Source organism: Chiloscyllium punctatum, chromosome 42 (genome assembly GCF_047496795.1).
Source record: "Chiloscyllium punctatum isolate Juve2018m chromosome 42, sChiPun1.3, whole genome shotgun sequence".
Taxonomy (NCBI): Eukaryota; Metazoa; Chordata; class Chondrichthyes; order Orectolobiformes; family Hemiscylliidae; genus Chiloscyllium; species Chiloscyllium punctatum.
This window is the reverse complement of record NC_092780.1, coordinates 22807692-22828137: the sequence shown is the minus strand read 5'-3', so window position 1 is coordinate 22828137 and position 20446 is coordinate 22807692. Positions and strand designations below refer to the sequence as shown.

At 38.8% G+C, this 20446-nt stretch overlaps 1 protein-coding gene across 7 annotated transcripts in view; it reads left to right on the top strand.

Moving 5' to 3' along the window:
- Nucleotides 1-3941: 3941 nt before the first annotated feature.
- The window catches only part of hdac5 (histone deacetylase 5), a 361492-nt gene continuing 344987 nt past the window's right edge, over nucleotides 3942-20446 (top strand). For 5 of the 7 annotated variants that reach the window (XM_072561648.1, XM_072561646.1, XM_072561640.1 and 2 more), the window contains exon 1: nucleotides 3942-4104. The gene's annotated coding sequence lies outside the window, so the exon portion shown is untranslated. Of the gene's footprint in view, nucleotides 4110-20446 lie in introns of all 7 variants that reach the window. The other 2 variants (XM_072561641.1, XM_072561645.1) reach the window with 1 other exon arrangement.

Genomic DNA, 20446 nt, shown 5'->3' with positions numbered 1-20446 from the left:
TGAACTGAGTGGTAAGGTAAGGCAGAAGTACAGTGAGTCTGTAAGTTCTGAATGAAGTAGAAAAAATAAAAAGACAAGGCAAAGCATCCAAGTAGACACAAAGTGAACAAGCACTAAGAAAGCAAGAGAAGTACCCTGAGGTGCATGTCTGTCCTTGCGCACAAAGCAGCCTGGCAACAGAATTATAATAAAAGGCATTGGTGTTCTCCAAAGTGCAACAGTGAAATGGATAACTGTATCCTAAGTGACTCAAATTTGTGCCTTGATGATGTGGCAAGATGGTGCAATTCCAATGCAAGGTGGGGGCAGGTGGTCACTTCTCATACATACCCTGAGATGTGGATAATTATTGGTCAAGATGAATATCTGGAAGAGCAGCTGGTGAGCTGGAACCACAAGGTACCCACTCTGACTTTCATATCTAGGAATGTAATCATCTAATTTCTCTCTGCCATTTTGGAGAATGGGATACTGCATATAAATGGGGCAAGTATAGATAATAATTAAATGTTAAAGCCTATAAATAGATATTTTGCTGTTCATTACAGAGACACTCATTTTGTTATTCAAACCTTAGGTGGAAAATTGGACTGCTGTTGACATCGAAAATCTAATTTTACTGATCTCACCATAGTTTTCTAAGTGACTCACTAATGCTTGCTCCATTCAGGGACTGGGAAGATTTCACTAAGAAGCAAAAGACACCACATTCATGACTAGATAATTAACAATAAAAAGCTATATTATTGGATTTATAACCAGAACAACTGAGTATTGTCTTTGGAAGAGACCATGCGTTCAAAAATTAGACACACAGTTTGTTGCCCAAAAAAATACTGCACTGAGAGTTTTTAATTGTACTGTTGATGAATGCAAACATTAATGGAGCTTGAAAAATGCAGTTAATATAGCCCACTCTAGACTTAGTGACTTTCTTGTTACTTTGTTGGCGGTAATGGTGCCCTTTTGAAAGTGTAACAATGTGTTAATAATCCTGTTTTTAGATGTAAATTTATTAAGTTTTAAATTTGTAATTTTTGGCTGCACGCGAGACCTTCCAAATCTGACTTCAGGGAAATGCTCATCTAATGCCAAAGTGTACTGACCAGTGCAAATCTTAATTATTTTGTTCAGTTTTGCATTGCATCGGAAATGGTACATAAAAAACAAAATGACTGATCCTCAATGTAATGAAATGCAAAGAGAAGTGATAGATTGGCCTGTTGTAGTGTGATTCAGATCATTCAGGGAATCTGAGTTTCAGCGCAACATGCATTTATACATCTATGTTTTGTCTGGTGCTACAGATACTGAGAGTAGAAGCTACAATATTTTTTGATCACTTGCTAGATCCCAGGAAGCTCTCCCACTGTTACTATCTGCCATTGGGAGAAATTGCAGAATGATGATCAACCTGTCTGGCTGAGTTATGAATGAATCTTCCTCAGCCTTCAAGTCCTGAGGTAGGACTCAAACCTGTACTTCTGGCTAAGAGGGAAGGGCACTGTCCAATCCGCCAGAAGAATTCCACCAGAAGGATTCAGGTACATACTTCTTTGAAGCTTGCATTACATATTGATAAGTTAGTTAAGACGGTGTTTAGCACACTTGCCATCATTGCTTAGATGTTTGAAATTATTTGGGACTATGTTGAAGTTGAACAGGACGTAGGTGAGACTGCTGCCGTATTGTGTCCAGTTCTGGCCTCCCTGTTATCAGAAGGATATTATTAAGCTGAAGAGGGTTCAGAAAAGATTTACCAGGATGCTGCTAGAAATCGAAGGATTGAGTTATAAGGAGAGACTGGATTGGCTGGGACCTTTTTCACTGGAGCATCGGACATTTGAGAGGTGACGTTATAGAGTTTTATAAAATCATGAGAGGTATAGATAAGGTGAATGGCAAGTGTCCTTTCGCTAGGGTGGGGGATTTCACGACTGGGGGCATATTTCTAAGGTGAAAGGAAAAAGATTTTAAAAGGACATGAGAGGCAATTTTTTTTAACATAAAGGGTAGTTCATGTCTGGAATGAACTTCCAGAGAAAGTGGTGGATGTGGGTACAGTTACAATGTTTGAAAATACATAAGAAATATTTGGAGGAATATGGGCCAAGTGTGGGCAGATGGGACTAGCTTACATTGGGAACATGGTTGGTACGGATTAGTTGGACCGAAGGATCTGTTTCTGTGCAGTATGACTCTATGACTCAAATTCCTTATCTCATTCTTCTTCAGTTCGAAGGCAAGTCAAATACTCAACACCATAACTTCCAAAAAAGATACAGCAAGGAGGCAGGTCCCAAATCCACCACCACTGAACCTCATGCAGTTATCATCAACCAGATCTACACTTGCTATGCAGTCAACTGACTTCACCACTCCCCCGCCCTCCCTTCCCCCCACCACCACAAAGGAGATCAAGCTGCAATAGTAAAATACAATTGTATCTGCATGTTGTAGTCTGGAGCTTAGATAGATATTTCAATTTCTTTCTATCACATGGCTGACCAGAAATCTCTCTCATTCTTATTGGCACGTTAGAAAGATTTACAAGTTGATTCTTCACTTGTTCAGCCTCCTTGTAAATGTATCTTCCTTGACCATCGAGTCCTTAAGCCCAAAGCTTAAGGAACAAGGACCCTATCACTGCACCACCTCCAATAGATAACGCACATTAGGCAAATTCGATTATTCTCAAAAGTAAGCTGAGACCAAAGTCCATAATTGGAATTTAGTGGAAAGTAAATTTAGAACCCATGTCAAGTGAAAAACTTAATACTTAAAAAGTAGAGAGGTATTTTGGAATAACCAAAGACTGAGGCCAAAATTTCAAATTACACAGATAACCTGCATTGATGCTGAAACCACTTCACCTGAATACAAAGGTGCAGTCATAATGAGTACAGTAATTCGTTTACATTGAGCCAAATGTTAATTTTTAATTATTTTAAATTATATGTTCAACCAAAATTAGGACCTTTTTTCCCCCCCGATCAAACAGATGCAGAGTGACGCCGGGACAGATGCATGGTCGATTCTCCGATAAATTCCAGTTAATACTTAAGAAGTAATAAAGCGCAGCGTCTGAGGCAATTCGGCGACAAATTTCTTCCACGGGAGGTGAGTGGATCTCAAATTACCATCCAGCCGTTACTTCATTTTTGAAAACTAAAATGCATATTAGGTGTAAATTACCTGCATATTCTAGGTGTAAAGACACACACCTATATAATCGGTACCGTCCTGCTGTCAGAAACGAGGTAGTACTATGTTGCAGATGGCACGGGGACATTCTGATACATTGTTATTTTGGGAGATTGTGACAATACTTTTAATGGGGTTGCATATCGCATTGAAAAAAAAATGCAGTTTGCCTGTCAATGAGCTACTTGCACTGAGGGGTTGTTTCCGTAATATCGAAGGGGTACCCATCAGAATGACAAATAGGGATTTGGTGGGGTTGGGGGAATCAAATATTCCAGCGTTTTGCAGAGACGGGGGAATTGCGAGGAATGAGATTTTCAGGGGAGGCAAGCTGCAAATCTAATCAAACAATCTGTTTATAATTAAAAAAAATAAATGTCAAAAAAGGTGGGAAAAAAATGAATGAACTTAAATTTTATTGGGAGTGACCTTCCAGGGGATAAGGTTGACATCAATGAATATATAGGCTTATCATACTGAGACAGAATGATTTTTTTTTAATTGTGGAAATAAAAAGGTTAAGAATAAGGGTGTTGCATCCATTCTAGCAAAGCAGCGCTCTCATTCATACATACAGTGCATCTGCTGTTCTTCACTGAGCCACATGCTCTTGCATTATTCATACTGCGCTGATCTAAAGAGGCTATTTTTAGGTTGGAGCTGGGCCGCCGTGCGGTTGGCTGGCTCGCTCCGGGGGGGGAGGGGAAGGGGGGGGTAGATCACGTGGTGGGATGTTGTTGTGCGGCGGCGGCGGTGGAAGATGGCGGAGTGTGGAGTTTGACAGCGCGCGCGAGAGAGAGCGAGCGCGAGCCAGGGGCAGCGGGGGAATTAAAAGCGGCCAAACCGTCACCACACCATCGGCGCAACGGACACCGGACCGTCCGATCGGCCGGCTGGCCGGTAAGGTACCAACGGGAGAAGGGGCGGGAGCCAGAAGAAACACCAACACCATTTCCTTCTTTTCCATTTCCTTTTCTTCATCTACTATATCTATATATGTGTGTGTGAATGTTTTAAAAAGCCCAACGCACAATTTGGAGAAGATGCGTCCATAATATGGCGCTGAAAGGGTTGGAATTTCACATTCGGGAAGATGCTTCCCTGTCGAGGCCACTGAAACAATGACACAATAAATTGAAGGAAATTATTTAGGCTTTGTTTGGAGTGTCTGCTCTTGCAGGGCGAGAATTTAAACCTTTTACAAGGCGTCTTTTTTCACATTGAATATGCTGTTGGCAAGTGTCACGTTGGGATGGGGAGGTGGGTGTTAAATTTGATATTTGAGGCAGATACATTGGGAAATGGAAAAGTTTCCTTGTACAGTGATTTTTGTTGTATGGACGGTGTTTTCCTCCATCCCCCTTCACTCTTGCAGCAGGATGTTTTTTTGACAATTACTACGTGCAGTTTAGGTTGAGCTTGTCACAGCGAGAATTTATCGTACCCAGTATCTGCTGTAAACATGAAGCAGACGACTGTGCAACAAGTAATTTATTCTGGATTGAAATGTTCCAATCAGCCCTGGGTTATTATGTGTTAGAATGAAAACAAAACTGCACAATGCTCTGCTCACTCCAATAATAATTTACTCCATGGTGTTAAATTTCACTGCAGTAAAAGTACAATATGCAGTATGCACTAATATTCCTCCTGTGCAGCAGGTTAAAGGTGTATTTGATGCCAATGAGTACTGTAATACAATAACCTATTGAGTGACTTAACCTGAGGTGTAGTATTAGTTTGAATTATACTACTGTAAATATTCCTATTGTAAATGTATGTACTGACATCAAAATAATGCTACCTGGAAGAGGAAATTCTGACAGTTAGAATTGATTGCTAAGTGATTTAAGGTGGAGTAAAGTTTTCTTTGTACCGGAAATGAAATGACTTTTATTGTGTCATCAGTTGCAGTATGGACAAGACACAACACGTGTCGGACAGACACTGCATTTTTGTACCTAAATATATATCTCTGTTCTTCAGTTTAAAGCCAGGGAATTGCACAGGTGTGCTTTTGTAATGCATACTAAATAGTAATATGTGGATAAAAGTGAAACACTGGATACTGGAAATATGAAATAAGAAAATGCTGGAAATACTTATCGGGCACTATCTGTCGGGGTTGAAATACAGTCAGTGTTTCAGGTTGATGAAAGAGATGTTGGCTTACTGATGAAAGAATGATTGCAGTTATGCAGACTCAATGACTGAACTTATGCAGTCAATATTTATTAAATACTTTTGGCGATTGTGTCTGCCATTATCATACAAACTATGGTTACAGTAATTCCTGTAATTATCAAATGGTTGAAAGTGTTTTTAAAAATTGACCAGAATGCAACACATTATCTGTACTGTATATTTATGAAAAAATACATTAGCAATTCATACAACATGCATGCAAAACTTCAGAAAATGGCAAACAGTTCTTAGGTAAACCTCAGGGATGTTAGTGATATCGGTATAATGTGTGGCATAGTTTTTGAAAAGGGCACCTGAGACTTGGGGAAACTAACCAAGGGGTTTACAGCAATTATAGAATATCATTGTTATTTAAAATAAGTTCAAAGGCAAAATCTGAAACTGCCCCAAATCATTAATGAGCCCCATTTGCATTTCATTGTTGACTATGATAAACTATGGCATTGACACAGAAAGGCTTTTTATTTTTGAGGGTGTGACACTTAAACTGACAATTTGTACTGTGACTAATACTTTCAGAAGAATTTTGAGACATATCAGCCTCATTAGTGTGTATCTGTTTGTGAGATTTCTACTGAGGTGTGTGAATGAGCTGTCAATGTGTTTAAATATGCTTAGCAGTAACAACATATTGTATGAGTCACATACACAGTAAAGTACCTGTGAGTTAATGTGTTTTTGTGCCACAGCAGCAGCTCATTGTGTTTATATTTTATGCAAGGGACAATGTATCTAATTCAGTTAAGTTTAAGCATAGATACCACGGTACTGTACTTTGTTCTTACATTGGTGAACATTTCATGAAAATATGTATGAATTCTGATGTGAATTTGAGACATTAATTTCAAAATTTTGCTGTTGAGTAACTTGTGGTATTTTAAGAATGAATTGTTTGTTCATGATTTGCTACTCGTATATGCATTGTTGAAATGAGCCACAGCTTTCTTTAAAATATTAAATCCAATCGTAACAAAAGAAATTTGTGTATCACTTTTATATAGATGACCTGCACCTAAAGACATTGTGATTGGTATTCTGCAGAAGACCATAATTGCTATCTTTATACTAAGGTTTTTTTTGTGTATAAAATTGTGTATGTTGTTTTTCAGGGTTTCATCTTGAATTTCACAAAATTGTCTTTGAGTCAGAATTTTACAGCACACATTGAGGCCCTTTGACTCATCATGTCTGTGCTAGTCATCAAAAAGCCATTTATTCTAATCCTATTTTCTAGCACTTGGCATGTAGGTTTACCTGCTAAACCACTTTATCTGACTAGTTCTTAAATATCATGAGGGTTTCTGCCTCTGCTATGTTTTTAGGAGTGAGTTCCAGCTGTCCACAATCCTCTGGATAAATTGATTTTCCTCTCAAATTCCCTCTGGACCTGTTGCCTGTTACTTTAAAACTGTGACCCCTGTTTATTGACGACTCCTAGTAAAGGGGACAATTCTACAACTGTATGTCTATGCCCCTCAAGTCTTTGTTCCATACACCTTAGTCAGATTTCCCCCTGCCCCCTCAGTCTTGTTTTCTCTGTTGAAAACAACCCAGTCTGTCTCTTGAATTGGTCCAGCCCAGGCAAAATCTTGGTGATTCTTTTCTGCACCTCTAGTGCTATCACATGCTTCTGTTGGTGTGGTGACCATAATTGTATACAATACTCTTGCTGTTACCTGACTAATTAAATGGACAGTGCCATCATAATCTCCTTGCTCTTGTGTTCAGTGCCTTAACTAAGAAAACATATATATCATTTTAACAACTATACCTGTGCTTTCAAGGACCTATGGATATGCACACCAAAGTCCCTCTGATCCTCTGCTTCTAGGGACCTACAATTTAACATGTACTCCCTTGCCTCTCAAAATGTATCACAGGATTAAGTTCAGTTTGCCACTGTTTGGCTCATCCCACCAGTTGGACTATATCATCCAAAATTTGTCACCTGCAAACTTATAGATATACCTTCTGCATTCATGTCAAGATTAGTAAAGTGGACAACGAGCAGAAAGAGACCAAGCACAGGACCCTGTAGTACGCCAATGGACACAGTCTTCCAGTCACAAAAACACCCTTCTACCATCATACTCTGCTTCCTGCCCAGGCCAAATTTAGATCCAGTTTACCAAATTTTCTTAGATCCCATGAGTTTCTTAACCATTTTGCCACACAAGACCATGTTAACAACCTTAGGAAAGTCCATATATACCATATCATCTCCACTACCATCATCTACACAGCTGTCAACTCCTCTCAAATTCGTGATTCATGATCTCCCCCTTTCAAAGCCATTTGATTATCCTCTGTTAATCATTTCCTCTCCAAGTTTAATTGGAGATTAATTCTGTCTGTCAGAATTTTTTACAATAGTTTCCCTACCATAGATGTTTGATTCATTATCCTGTAGCTTCTTCATTTATCCCTACCCACCTCCTGAATATCAGTACCACATTAACTGTCTTCCAAGCCTCTGGCATCCCTTCTGTGCAATTAATGTCAGAGCCCCCTGAAATTTTATCCCTTGCCTCCCATAGTGTAGGATACATCTCCTTGGTGTGAGGATTTATCTGTTTTTAAGCATGCTAAAATAATTCCGCTCTCAATGCTAATTTCAGGTACTGCTCTGTCCCCCTCATGTATCATCCATCTCTAAAGTGAATATAGATGCAAAGTATTCATTTAAAGCCTTAGCTGTGTTTTCTGGCTTCACACACAGACTGCCACTTTGGTCTGTAATAGGCACTAATTGTTCCCTGGTTATTCTCTTGTTCCAATATTGTTGGAAAACACCTTTGGATTTTCCTTAGTGTTACTTGCCAGTGTTTTTGCATATCTCCTGTTCATTCTACTAATTTCTTTTTCAATCAACCCCCTACACTTTCTATATGCCTCGAATGCAACTATTGTTTTGAGGCTTTGAAATCCACTATAAGCTTCCTTATTTTTTTCCTTATTCAATCATTTACATCTATTGATATCTGGCATTCTCTGGACTGCTTGGACTCACCTTTATGGGAGCATATTGGTTGTGGAGGTTAAATTTCTGTAAGTAGCTGTTCCTAGTCCATTTTGGCCAGATCGTGTCTTACCTTATTAAAATTGATCTCCCCTCAGTTCAGAAACTTTTCTTTCTGGTCCATCTTTGTCTTTGTATATAAACACCTTTTAAGTCTTGCTGAATTATAGTCTCTATTACCAAAATGCTCATTCACTATCACATTCACCGATTGCCCAGCTGCATTTCCTAAAATTAGGTCTAATGCTGTCCCCTCTTTTACAGGAGGTTCTGTGTTGGCTTAAAAAGCTCTCTTGGACACATTTGAAGAATTCTGCCCCTCAGCATTTCTCATTTTGTCCATCTCAGTTAAGATTGGGAAAGTTGAAATCCTCATTATTATTATCCTATTATTTTTATGCTTCTGAGATTTGCCTAGATATCTACCTTTCTGTCTTTTCCTGAATGTTTTGAGTCTGTAAGGACATCCCATGCAATCTCATTTGAGGAGCCTTCTATGATGTCATCTCTCCCTACTGCAATAATTGGCTCCTTAATCAATATTGTGACACCAGATTCTGGAATACATCAACTTTACCTTGCTTTAAGATTCTGGAATACCGAGCTGCAGTCTGTCCCTCCCTTAATCATGTCTCCACGATTGTGCTGATGGGAGGGACCACATTTGTAGTATTGAACCTGAGATGCTGTAGCTTTAATACCTGAGATTTATGGCACATAAATTTGATTCTGTGGGAAATGGAGCTACTTTAATAATATTGCCAATGTGAGAGAAAGGGAGAAGGTAAGTGTTGGGTGTGCTGCAGACCTTAGCTCAACACAAGCACTGTTTATTCTGGGAAGAGACTAGAAAAGTTGCATTAAGGCTTGGGATAGTAATGGGTAATTTCAATCAGCTGAATACTATGTGAAACATGCAGCTGAAATGATCGTGTCATAGATGATCAGCGTAATCAGTGAAACCAACAGAAGCAGTGTTCATAATAAGCTGATGTTTGTAAATGACCCATACAATGTACAGCAAGTGGCAAAACATTCTAGCAAATAGTTGCATCGTTATGGGGTCAGAACCCAACTGAATGATAAGATGCACTGTGATCTGGAGTCAGAAATATCAAAATTGTGGATATGTAAGTTTAAAGGGGCTAAGTGTTAGAAAAAAAAAGAGTTAAAGAACATTTCTGTTGAGAATGAATGGATCTCTTTTAAAAGCATAATGCAGTATAAATAAATATTTACAACCTAAAAGTTTTCACTGAACAAATGTGACCCTAAATAGATTATTTAATTTTTGATTAGTTCCATAATGAGGAAGCATGGTCTGCACAACTTCTGTATGGGAAACTAGAAGAGTTAATTTCTAGAATGTAAATAGTTGCTTGACAGTACAGAACTCAACTTTTTCTGAAATAAGGCACATTCTACCAAGGAGTTTTGTTTTGCATTCATCACAATAATTCATAAGCAGCACTAAGTAAAGGGGAATAATATTTATACTATGTGAGAGGTGAGTGCAGATTAGTTGGCAAATAGACTTTGGTAGAGATTTTGCCATGGAGTTCTGTTAATAATGACTGACAGTTAATTGCCAAGATTAGAGTGGTGCTGGAAAAGCACAGCAGGTCAGGTAGCATCCAAGGAGCAGGAGGTGCTCCTGCCAGAAATGTCAATTTTTCCTGCTCTTCGGATGCTGCCTGACCTGCTGTGCTTTTCCAGCACCACTCTAATCTTGACTCTGATCTCCAGCATCTGCAGTCCTAACTTTCACCTAGTTAATTGCCAAGCTTAGTTTAATTTTAAACTAGATATGTTGACTCTGATCAAGGCATTATCCTAAGAAATGAGCCAAAGATTGGCTGTCACCTATTTGCTGAGACTCAATTTGGGATTGTTTGTTAGGCTGACAATGTGAGACACTTGCACATCCTGGAAGCTGGATGTATGATCACACAGGGCCCTATTAATTGTAAACAGAATGTGTAAACACACTGCCTTTTCTCAAACTCTACAAAATAAGTGAGAGCTATTCTGTGATTCTTTTCTCAGGGCAGTGCCTTAATGAATCAGAGTCAGCCTGGCTTGTTTAAAATTTAAACAAAGTTTGGCAGTTAACTGCCAGTGATCTTTAGCTGAGCATTACCCATGGCAATACCTGTATCAGTCAGAGCCCATTTGCCAGCTAATAAACACGTTCCTATTATGTAGTATAAATATTGTTTTCCCTTTTACTTTGACATATCTTGCAAATTAGCATGACAAGTAACAAGATGAAAAACGTCTCTGAATGTATTTAGTCAACAAATAAAACCCAGAAAAGAAACATTGTTGTGGAAGCAAAGTTTAACAGTTACCAAATAAATAATTCAGTATACTTATAGGCAAGGTTAGCTTGTGGAAACAGGCCCTTCAACCCAACTAGTCCATACCGACCCTCCGAAAAGTAAACTACCCAGACCCATTCCCCCTAACTAATGCACCTAACTCTACGTGCAATTTAGCATGACCAATTCACCTAACCTGCACATCTTTTGGACTGTGGAAGGAAACCGGAGCACCTGGAGGAAACCCACACAGACACTTGGAGAATGTGCAAATTGCACGCAGACAGTCACCCGGGACTGGAATCGAACCCGGGTCCCTGACGCTGTGAGGCAGCAGTGCTAACCACTGAGCCACCGTGCTGCACCCCCCCCCCCCCCCCATGATAATAGCTACAAAATTAAATGAAGAATGAGCATGAGATTGTCTAAGTATTCATAATAATATATTGTGTTCATTTAAAAAGAAAGACATGAGCAAAATGATTCTATACGAGATAATGTTGACCAGATTAAACATTTAATGTCACATAGATTGAAGTCCCAAGCTGCAATTGTTGAGGGAAAATAATCCTTAAAATGAATGATGTTTAAGTAAGTTATACTTAGAGAAACTGGAAAGGTTTGATAGTCATCGGTGATCATTGGGGGAATTGCTGTGTATTGACAAAATATCAGTAAATTAAAATCAGCTTGCATGATATGAAACTCAAAATGGCCAACTGCATGTGGTGAAATTCGTGACTTTTCTCTGGAAACCACACGCACATTGATGTGAAACTCATGATTGAGTGCTGTCTGAATTAGCAACTTCAACCAACTTTTAAAAGGTCTGATATTTCGCTTTTATCTCTACAGTGCTATTCATGAACTCACTCATCTTTAAATAGTCAACTCTTCATCTAAACCAATTGGGTGTCATCTTTGGTCATTAACCTATAGAAAAAAGTACTGAAATCTGTAGAAAAAATGTATACATAAAAATGACCTAATCACTAACCTTTCCAGTCCTAAATGCTAAATGAATCCCTCTGCTTTATGCTAATATGCTCTTGCACTTTATGGTTCTGGTATGGAATATTGTAGTTGTTTCTGGGCTAGCTCACTGCATAGGGAACAGGTGGGAGCTCCACTTAAAATGGAAGATGCACGTTATAGTTATTTCCCTAACTTGGTTGGTAGCCCTGTGCAAAGCTCCTCCATAACTATCAGCAGTCAGTACAGCAATAAAGTTGGTGAATAGACTTTGTAATTAAATGAAAAGATCTAGAAGTGATAAGAGAAAACTTTTTTATATTTGTGATCTTGAATGTATAGCCTGAAAGAATGTGGGAGCAGATTCAACATTGAGGAAAATTGGATAAATTTTTGAAAGGGAGTTGGGGTTAATTTAATAACTATAATAGAGCTGACCTAGACTAATGGCCATCTCTTGTTCTGTCAGGTTGCAGATCCAATGGCATAGATTCTACATCACAAAAACAGGCCAAACTCTCTTCCTCTCTCCACAGTTGCGGCCTAAGCTGCTGAGTGTTTCCAACTAATTCAGCTATTGTTACAGTAACAGGCTATTCACTCCATCTGGTCCATGCTATTGGAGTCACCTCCACCTGATATCAAGTAAGCTTATTATCATATCATTCACTTCAAAAAGTCAATAGAAATGAAAGCGGCATGGCACAAGTTATGATTAACCTGTGCTAATAGAGACCCACAAAGACAATTTATGGTGAGATACTATCTGTATTGTAGCAGTATTTCTTTATCCACAGGTTTCTTGTCATTGTTGTAGCAGAATCAAAACTTCTCTCTGGAAAATGCTGCACAAAGCCTACAGCGTTTAAGTACAGACTGAGAAATATAATACAATTTTTGTCTGGATTCTAGCATTGTGACTTGTTTGTAGAAACAGAATATTTAAGTCTGATTGAGCTGTTTTCTCATGAGTTGAAAAACCAGTTTTGTATCTGATGGGTTCAGTGTTACTTGAGGAGTCAGTGTTCTTATTTCCTTGAAATTTGCTTGCTTAATTTCTGTATTTATCATCTTTAAGACTGAGGAAGTTTTTTTTAAGATGACTAAGTCTTTGTTTAAAATTCAAGTTTCATAACATTATAACAGTTCCTTCCTTGATTCTAAATTTGTGTCGTGGCATGCCTACTTGAGAATAGGCTGAGGCTGTTTTCCCCTAGAGCATCAGAGGTTGAGGGGTGATCTTATAGAGGTTTATTAAATCATGAGGGGCATGGATAGAGTAAATATACAAGGTCTTTTCCTGGGTTGGAGGAGTCCAGAACTAGAGGGAATAGGTTTAAGGTGAGAGGGGAAAGATTTAAAAGGGACCTAAGGGGCAACTATTTCACGCGGAGGGGCAGCTATTTCTTGGTCTGTATTTAAACGCAGTAGACTTTGTGCAGCATTTTCTCGAAGTTTTGATTCTGTCTACAACAGAATTTGTCATTCTACAACAATGACAAAAAATCCTGTGGATAAAGAAATACTGTTACAATATAGACAGTATCTCACCATAAATTGTCTTGTGGGTCTCTATTAGCACAGGTTAATCATGTGTATGGATTGAGCTGTGAGAGGAAGTGGTGGATGCTGGTACAGTTGCAGCATTTAAAAGGCATCTGGATGGGTATATTTTGCAAAAATGCCATCCCGTATTCCCAATTCCTCTGCCTCCGCCGTATCTGCTCCCAGGAGGACCAGTTCCACCACAACACACCAGATGGCCTCCTTCTTGAGAAACCGCAATTTCCCTTCCCACGTGGTTAAAGATGCCTCCAACGCATCTCGTCCACATCCTGCACCTCTGCCCTCAGACCCCACCCCTCCAACCGTAACAAGGACGGAACGCCCCTAGTGCTCACCTTCCACCCTACCAACCTTCGCGTAAACCAAATCATCCGCTGACATTTCCGCCACCTCCAAAAAGACCCCACCACCAGGGATATATTTCCCTCCCCACCCCTTTCCGCCCTCCGCAAAGACCGTTCGCCTCCTAGCAAAGCGCGTTAGGGAACATCTTCGGGACACCTGCAACAATCAACCACACCGCCCTGTGGCCCAACGTTTCAATTCCTCCTCCCACTCTGCCGGGGACATGGAGGTCCTGGGCCTCCTTCACCACCACTCCCTCACCACCAGACGCCTGGAGGAAGAACGCCTCATCTTCCACTCTCAGAACACTTCAACCCCAGGGCATCAATGTGGACTTCAACAGTTTCCTCATTTCCCCTTCCCCCACCTCACCCTCGTTCCAAACTTCCAGCTCAGCACTGTCCCCATGACTTGTCCTACCTGCCTATCTTCTTTTTCCACCTATCCACTCCACCCTCCTCCTTGGCCTATCACCTTCATCCTCTCCCCCACTCACCTATTGTACTCTATGCTACTTTCTCCCCACCCCCACCCTCCTATAGCTTATCTCTCCACCCTTCAGGCTCTCTGCCTTTATTCCTGATGAAGGGCTTTTGCCTGAAACGTTGATTTTACTGCTCCTTGGATGCTGCCCGAACTGCTGTGCTCTTCCAGCACCACTAATCCAGAATCTGAATAGCAAGGGTTTAGAGGGATATGGGTCAAGGGCTAGCAAACGGAATTAGATTAACTTTGGATATCTGGTCGGCATAGATGGTTTGACCGAAGGGTCCATGCTGTACATCTCTATGACTCTATGCACTTTGTCAGAGCTGCGGAAGCTACAAAGTTAATTTTTTTAGTTTAGAATTAATCTTGCTGTATTCTTTTTGAAGAAAGCTGGCCAATGAATTAACTTTTGCGTTCAGTTCTGGCGAATCTTCTTAGCATTAAAGAATTGCTTTTATATTAAGTGGTATCAAATAATAGTCCCCACTATTTTGCCACAATTGATCAATTCAGTCATCAAGTGGAATCCTTCCTTTTCAATCCTCCCATCATACCAATTCCATTCTGCATGGAAACAATCTCTGCAGCCATGGTTGTTGTTGAACTCATCTTGCCTTTTGCTTTTGTTCTTGACTGCATCACAATCAATTGCAAGTGCAATGTGCACTTCTGTTTTATACACAGCTTACATGTGCCAGACACCCATCACCTGATAAACACTACAACCTAGTGTGTTCTTAAACTGTCCAAACAGCACAGTTCTGACAGACAAAAACTGACTTATGATAGTTTTATTTAATGTCAGGTTGCTTTATAAAACCTCTCACAAGATAAGGGTGTCATTGGCAATGCCAGTATTATTGTCCATCCTTACTTGCCTTCAAAATGGCGATGATCAACCATTATCTTGAATCACTGCAATCCATTTGGTATAGGCACGTCCAGAGTGCTGGGAGGGAATGAGTTCGAGGCTTACAAGGGAAGAGTTCATGCCGCAGTGTAATTGCAAGCAAGAGATATGAATTTGAATTATTGTTTGCTAAAAGTTTGCAGAACTCTAGACTTTGGAGTATTGAAAAGAAATGATTGAGAACTGGCCATAAACAAGAACACAAAATAGGTAAGACGTGAATATAGAAAATTATGCTAGAACAGAACAAATGCATATTAAAACTAATAAAAGTCAAATTTAGGACTGCTATTGGGAGATTATTTTTCACTCAACAAATGGCTAGTGTGGAATAGATCCTGTGAAATATAGTTGAGAAACAAATACTTAATTAGAGAAAAATAATTGAATACTGCAGTGTTGAAACTTTAGGTTTTTCATGGATAGATGAACCAACATGAAATATATGGTCTGTCTGATTTTCTTTTGATATTGCAGTATTTTAGACTTAGCTACCTAAGATTATATAGCATGGCAATGAGTCCACCCACATCCTTTAATTGTCCTTTTTTCTAAACTATAAGACTTGAGCTGCCCTAATGTTTCATAGGTTATTCCTTTTTATACAAGGGGTTAATCTTTTTAATGTGTACATGTTTTGGGTCTTAGAATTGAGTACTTTTCTCCAATAATGGTTTGACCAGTGCCTTGTGAAGTCACAGTATTATTTTAGAACATGTCTACTTTATTAAATCGCTGTTTTGAAACTTGATTGTTTCAGTAAATGTATTGAAAGTGAAAAAACAAATGTTCTTTCTAGGTTACTTTTTCAGTTTATTTTCATTCTTATATCTGTGGTTCATATTGATCATTTCATATTCCATTTGTCAGTATTAAATTTAATTCACCTTACCAACTGCATAAACCAATTTATATCATTTTCAATTTATTTATTGCATCGTGTACTACACCTGCTCTCCTTATTTTAATACTACATACAAATTTGTTAGCACAGTGGCTCAGTGGTTAGCACTGCTGCCTCATAGCGCCAGGGACCTGGGTTCGTTTCCACCCTCTGGCCACTGTCTGTGAGGAGTTTGTACATTCTTCGCAGGTGTTCCAGTTTCCCACAATCCAAAAATGAGCAGGTGAGGTGAATTGATCACGCTAAATTGCCTATAGTGTTAGGGAATCTAATCTAAGTTCATGAGGAGCTGATTAGAAACAACAGGAGTCCAAACCTGTAGGATTTCTACATGTATGTTGTAATTTTCATGAGAATACTTTTTTCTGCTTTTTTTTCCACTAACTGCTGACCCAGTTGTATTATCTAAACTTGACTGCTGTGGCTTTTGTTATAATTTGTATATGGGATTACTTTATTTGCAAGATATTTGAATCATCAAATTTGATAGCTGTTGAGTTGATTTGTCATGGTTTGACCTGCAGTAAGTGAATACAGTTTTCGGGCAGGATCTTTGTTTTCTGAGTTCTTACTGGGTGCTAATCTATTGATGTCTGTTACATTGTTAGACTGCCTAAGAATAGCACCATATGAACTCACTAATTTAAATTGTCTCTCAATCGAAAAATGCCTGGAAAACAAAGACGAGGGTTTTAAAATCCAATCCCTCAAGGCCGATTCCCTCCCTATCCCGGTAATCTCCTGCAGCACTCCAATTCTGGCCTACTTTTGTCTATTTTGTTTTCCCCACCCTTGGCAGTTGTACCTTTAGGAGACTAAACTCCAAAATCCCCTCCTTAAACCTTTTTGACCATCCAACTTTTTTCTTCTTTTAGGATTCTCCCTAAAATCTACCTCTTTGTCACCAGTCTTATGGGCATCTGTCTTACTGGTGCAGATTTTGTGTAAAAATTTCACCGTGGCAATCAGCATTTATTTCTATTTAAATGTAAACCAGAAGTCTGCGTGAAGTCTGGCAATCATTTAAGCTGCATTTAAACATGGAAATCAGGAAGTCTGACTTGCTCTGCTTCTCCAAAAGCTTTAGAGTAGAAATACCTTAGATTAAAATTTAACATTGAATTATTCCAACAGTGTGATGTTGTAGTACTTGGGTGATTAGAATCCACTAAGTTTACCAGAAAAGGTTGGAGCCTGTCCAGTCCAGCATAATTAAATTTTTAACAGTGTGATGAGTCTTATTACTTTTAATAACAACTTCACTTGAGGTTAATTTTCAATAAAAAAAAATTAAGTGTTTAGTCTCATTTCTTCTGATGTTACCAAATGTTATCATTTGGTAATTTAAAATCAGTCATTTTAAAAAATGTGCTTTCTGTCTCATGTCTCTCCATTTTTCCCATCCTTCTGTACTGCTCTTTATTTCTGTACATGATTTGATATTGAGTTAACTGTTCAACAAACACTTTCGATAATGGTTCTTCAATTTGATTAAAAAGATACACAGTTGCCATTTCTGTTCAGAGGTCCCAGACTTTCCATATACTGTAATGTACTACATTGAAATGGTTCGTTAATCACAGCAAGTTCCAGTGCAAGAAACAAGTCTGAGAGTGAAGTCTGATAAACAGTTGACAACATTTGTTTATGACCGACTGCAATATTTATAATTTTAAATTCATGTGGCTTTGTTTATTTCTTCTGTAAAGTGGAATTTTTTGTAATGTTGCAGGGGCTATACAAAAGCACACATGAGAGAGTGCATAGATTAGAAGTTGAAGGAGATGACATGTGGGGTATTAGATAGAGGGTTGCTTATTGACTGGGTTCCGAGAATTTGTTTTTTACTAAAAGTCTTTATATACAGACCTTTATGAGCAGTCAGTATGGTAGGTATTGTGCCAAAAAGAGAAGTACTTGTGTTCTAGAATTTCTGACACTTGTTTGTGTAACAATATTGATTTATCTTCTCTTACTGCAAGAAATCAATATTGAAACTGATTTGAGTAACATGCTTTAAAGTACTGCAATATAATGCACTTGTCAAGTTTTTCTACTAATGAGAAATTCTTAAACCTCATTTTTCTATGAATATAGTTCACATAAAGAGTTATTAATCCAAAATTAGTTTTAGGTCAGAAATTGTGAATTATTTTAAAAAATACATCAGTTTTATGTCATGATTATGACAAATGAACAAGCCACCGAATTATTTTAAGGCTGATTTTGAGGTTCTGACTTGTGAAAACATTCAAGTTTCAGCATCGTTGAACATGAGGGTTTCAAATGTTCATTAACTGACATCTCCGAGGAAAAAGTATAAAGCTACATTTGTCAACACTAGGCTACTTGAACTTTTTTTTTAAATAACTATAAATATTCTTTAAGGTCATACCCTATACAATTTAAAAACCATTGTGACAGCATGTGTTTTGAACATTTTAATATCCTGCAGGATTTTCAGCTCAATGTAGTAGAAATATTTGATTAGTTATTTGGACTCAAGAATTGCAAAACATTTTTGATCTGGGAGCATATGTTTAGTTATTGAAGGTCGGCCAAGGAAATTGCAGGCTGTTATAGGAAACTTGTGTACTTCCATGGAAATATAATTAATTTCCTGCTTTTATAGTTGTGTAAAATCATCAGTGCTTGAAATCAGTGTTAAAATAAATTCACTTATTGCAGAATTGTGATGACTTATGCTGTACATCGCAAAACAGAAAATTATTGTCAGTGCTGAGTATTTGAGTTGGTAGCCTTGAGCTTCGATGACATACCACCAAAAGAATTTCTTCTTAAGAACAAACCAAACATGAGTAAGAAGGAACCATGAGGAGAGTCAGTGCAGGTCAAGAAATGACAAGAATTAGCTTTATTCTCATATATACTCATGAGTACAGTGAAAATTTTACAAGTCCCCACATATAGCACCGTCTTGGGTACCAAGGTAAGTTGGTACAGATTTCTTAAGTACATATTCTTGGGTGGGTGGATGGGGAACGTTTTTAAAAAAAAAAGTTCAGTAATAAATTAAGAAATAGAGAAATAGGAGTTCAGAATAACAGTCATTGTAGCCCAGTCTTAGCTGGGCTTCACGTTGACACTAGGCATTCCCAGAGTCCGTGTCCACGCTGAGGTCGGGAATTTGCGCTGGCATTCTCCCTAGACATTCTGTTTTGTCCAAGGACAGGAAGTAAAAAGAAAAAGTAAACATGAAAAGAGAGGAAAGTGAAAAGAAATGGACAGAGTGGTCAAGTAAGTTCTGGCTCAGGATTCCTACACTGCTGCCATATTGAAGATTTTTTTTTCTTTGAAAACTGTAAGAAATCTGTGTATGATATAACTCCCTTAAATATGACCTAAAGTTTTGAGAAGATTTTAGCTCAAGTTGAGGTTCTTGATGTAGGTTTGCTCACTAAGCTAGAAGGTTCGTTTTCAGACATTCCGTCGCTGTACTAGGTGACATCTTCAGTGAGCCTCTGGATGAAGCACTGGTGGCATGGCCTGTTTTCTATTTATATGTTTTAGGTTTCCTTGGGTTGGTGATGTCATTTCCAATGGTGACATCATTTCCTGTTCTTTTTCTCAGGGGGGCAGTAAATGGGGCCCAAGTCAATGTGTGTGTTGATAGAGTTGGGTTGGAACGCCATGCTTCTAGGAATTCTTGTGCATGTCTCTATTTGTCTTGTCCTAGGATGGATGTGTTGTCCCAGTCGAAGTGGTGTCCTTCTTCATCTGTATGTAAGGATACTAGTGAGAGTGTGTCATGTCTTTTTGTGGCTACTTGATGTTCATGTATCCTGGTGGCTAGTTTTCTGCCTGTTTTGTCCAATGTAGTGTTTGTTACAGTTCTTGCAAGCTTTTTGTAAATGACATTTGTTTTGCTTGTCTGTATAGGGTCTTTCAAGTTCATTTGCTGCTGTTTTAGTGTGTTGGTGAGTTTGTGGGCTACCATGATGCCAAGAGGTCTGAGTAGTCTAGCGGTCATTTCCAAGATGTTTTTGACGTAGGGGAGAGTGGCTAGGATTTCTAGACTTGTTTTGTCTGTTTGTTGGGTTTGTTGCTGAGAAATCGGTGGACTGTGTTCATTGGGTACCTATTCTTTTTGAATACACTGTATAGGTGATTTTCCTCTGCTTTGTGTAGTTCCTTTGTGTTGCACTGTGTGGTGGCTCGTTGAAATAATGTTCTGATGCAGCCTCATTTGTGGGTGTTGGAATAATTGCTTCTGTAGTTCAGTATTTGGTCAGTATGTGTTGTTTTCCTGTAGATGCTGGTTTGAAATTCCCCATTGAATGAATCCTGATGAAGAGCTCCCGCTCGAAACATTGACTCTCCTGCTCCTTGGATGCTGCCTGCCTGGCTCTGCTTTTCCAGCACCACACTTTTCGGCAACTGAAATCCATTAGGAACTGACATTTAGTCCACTTAAGTTCCAACAATTGATTCAGTCCTACTTCTCTGATAATTGTAATTTTCTTGTTCTTCTCTCCCTTTTGAATTCTTGA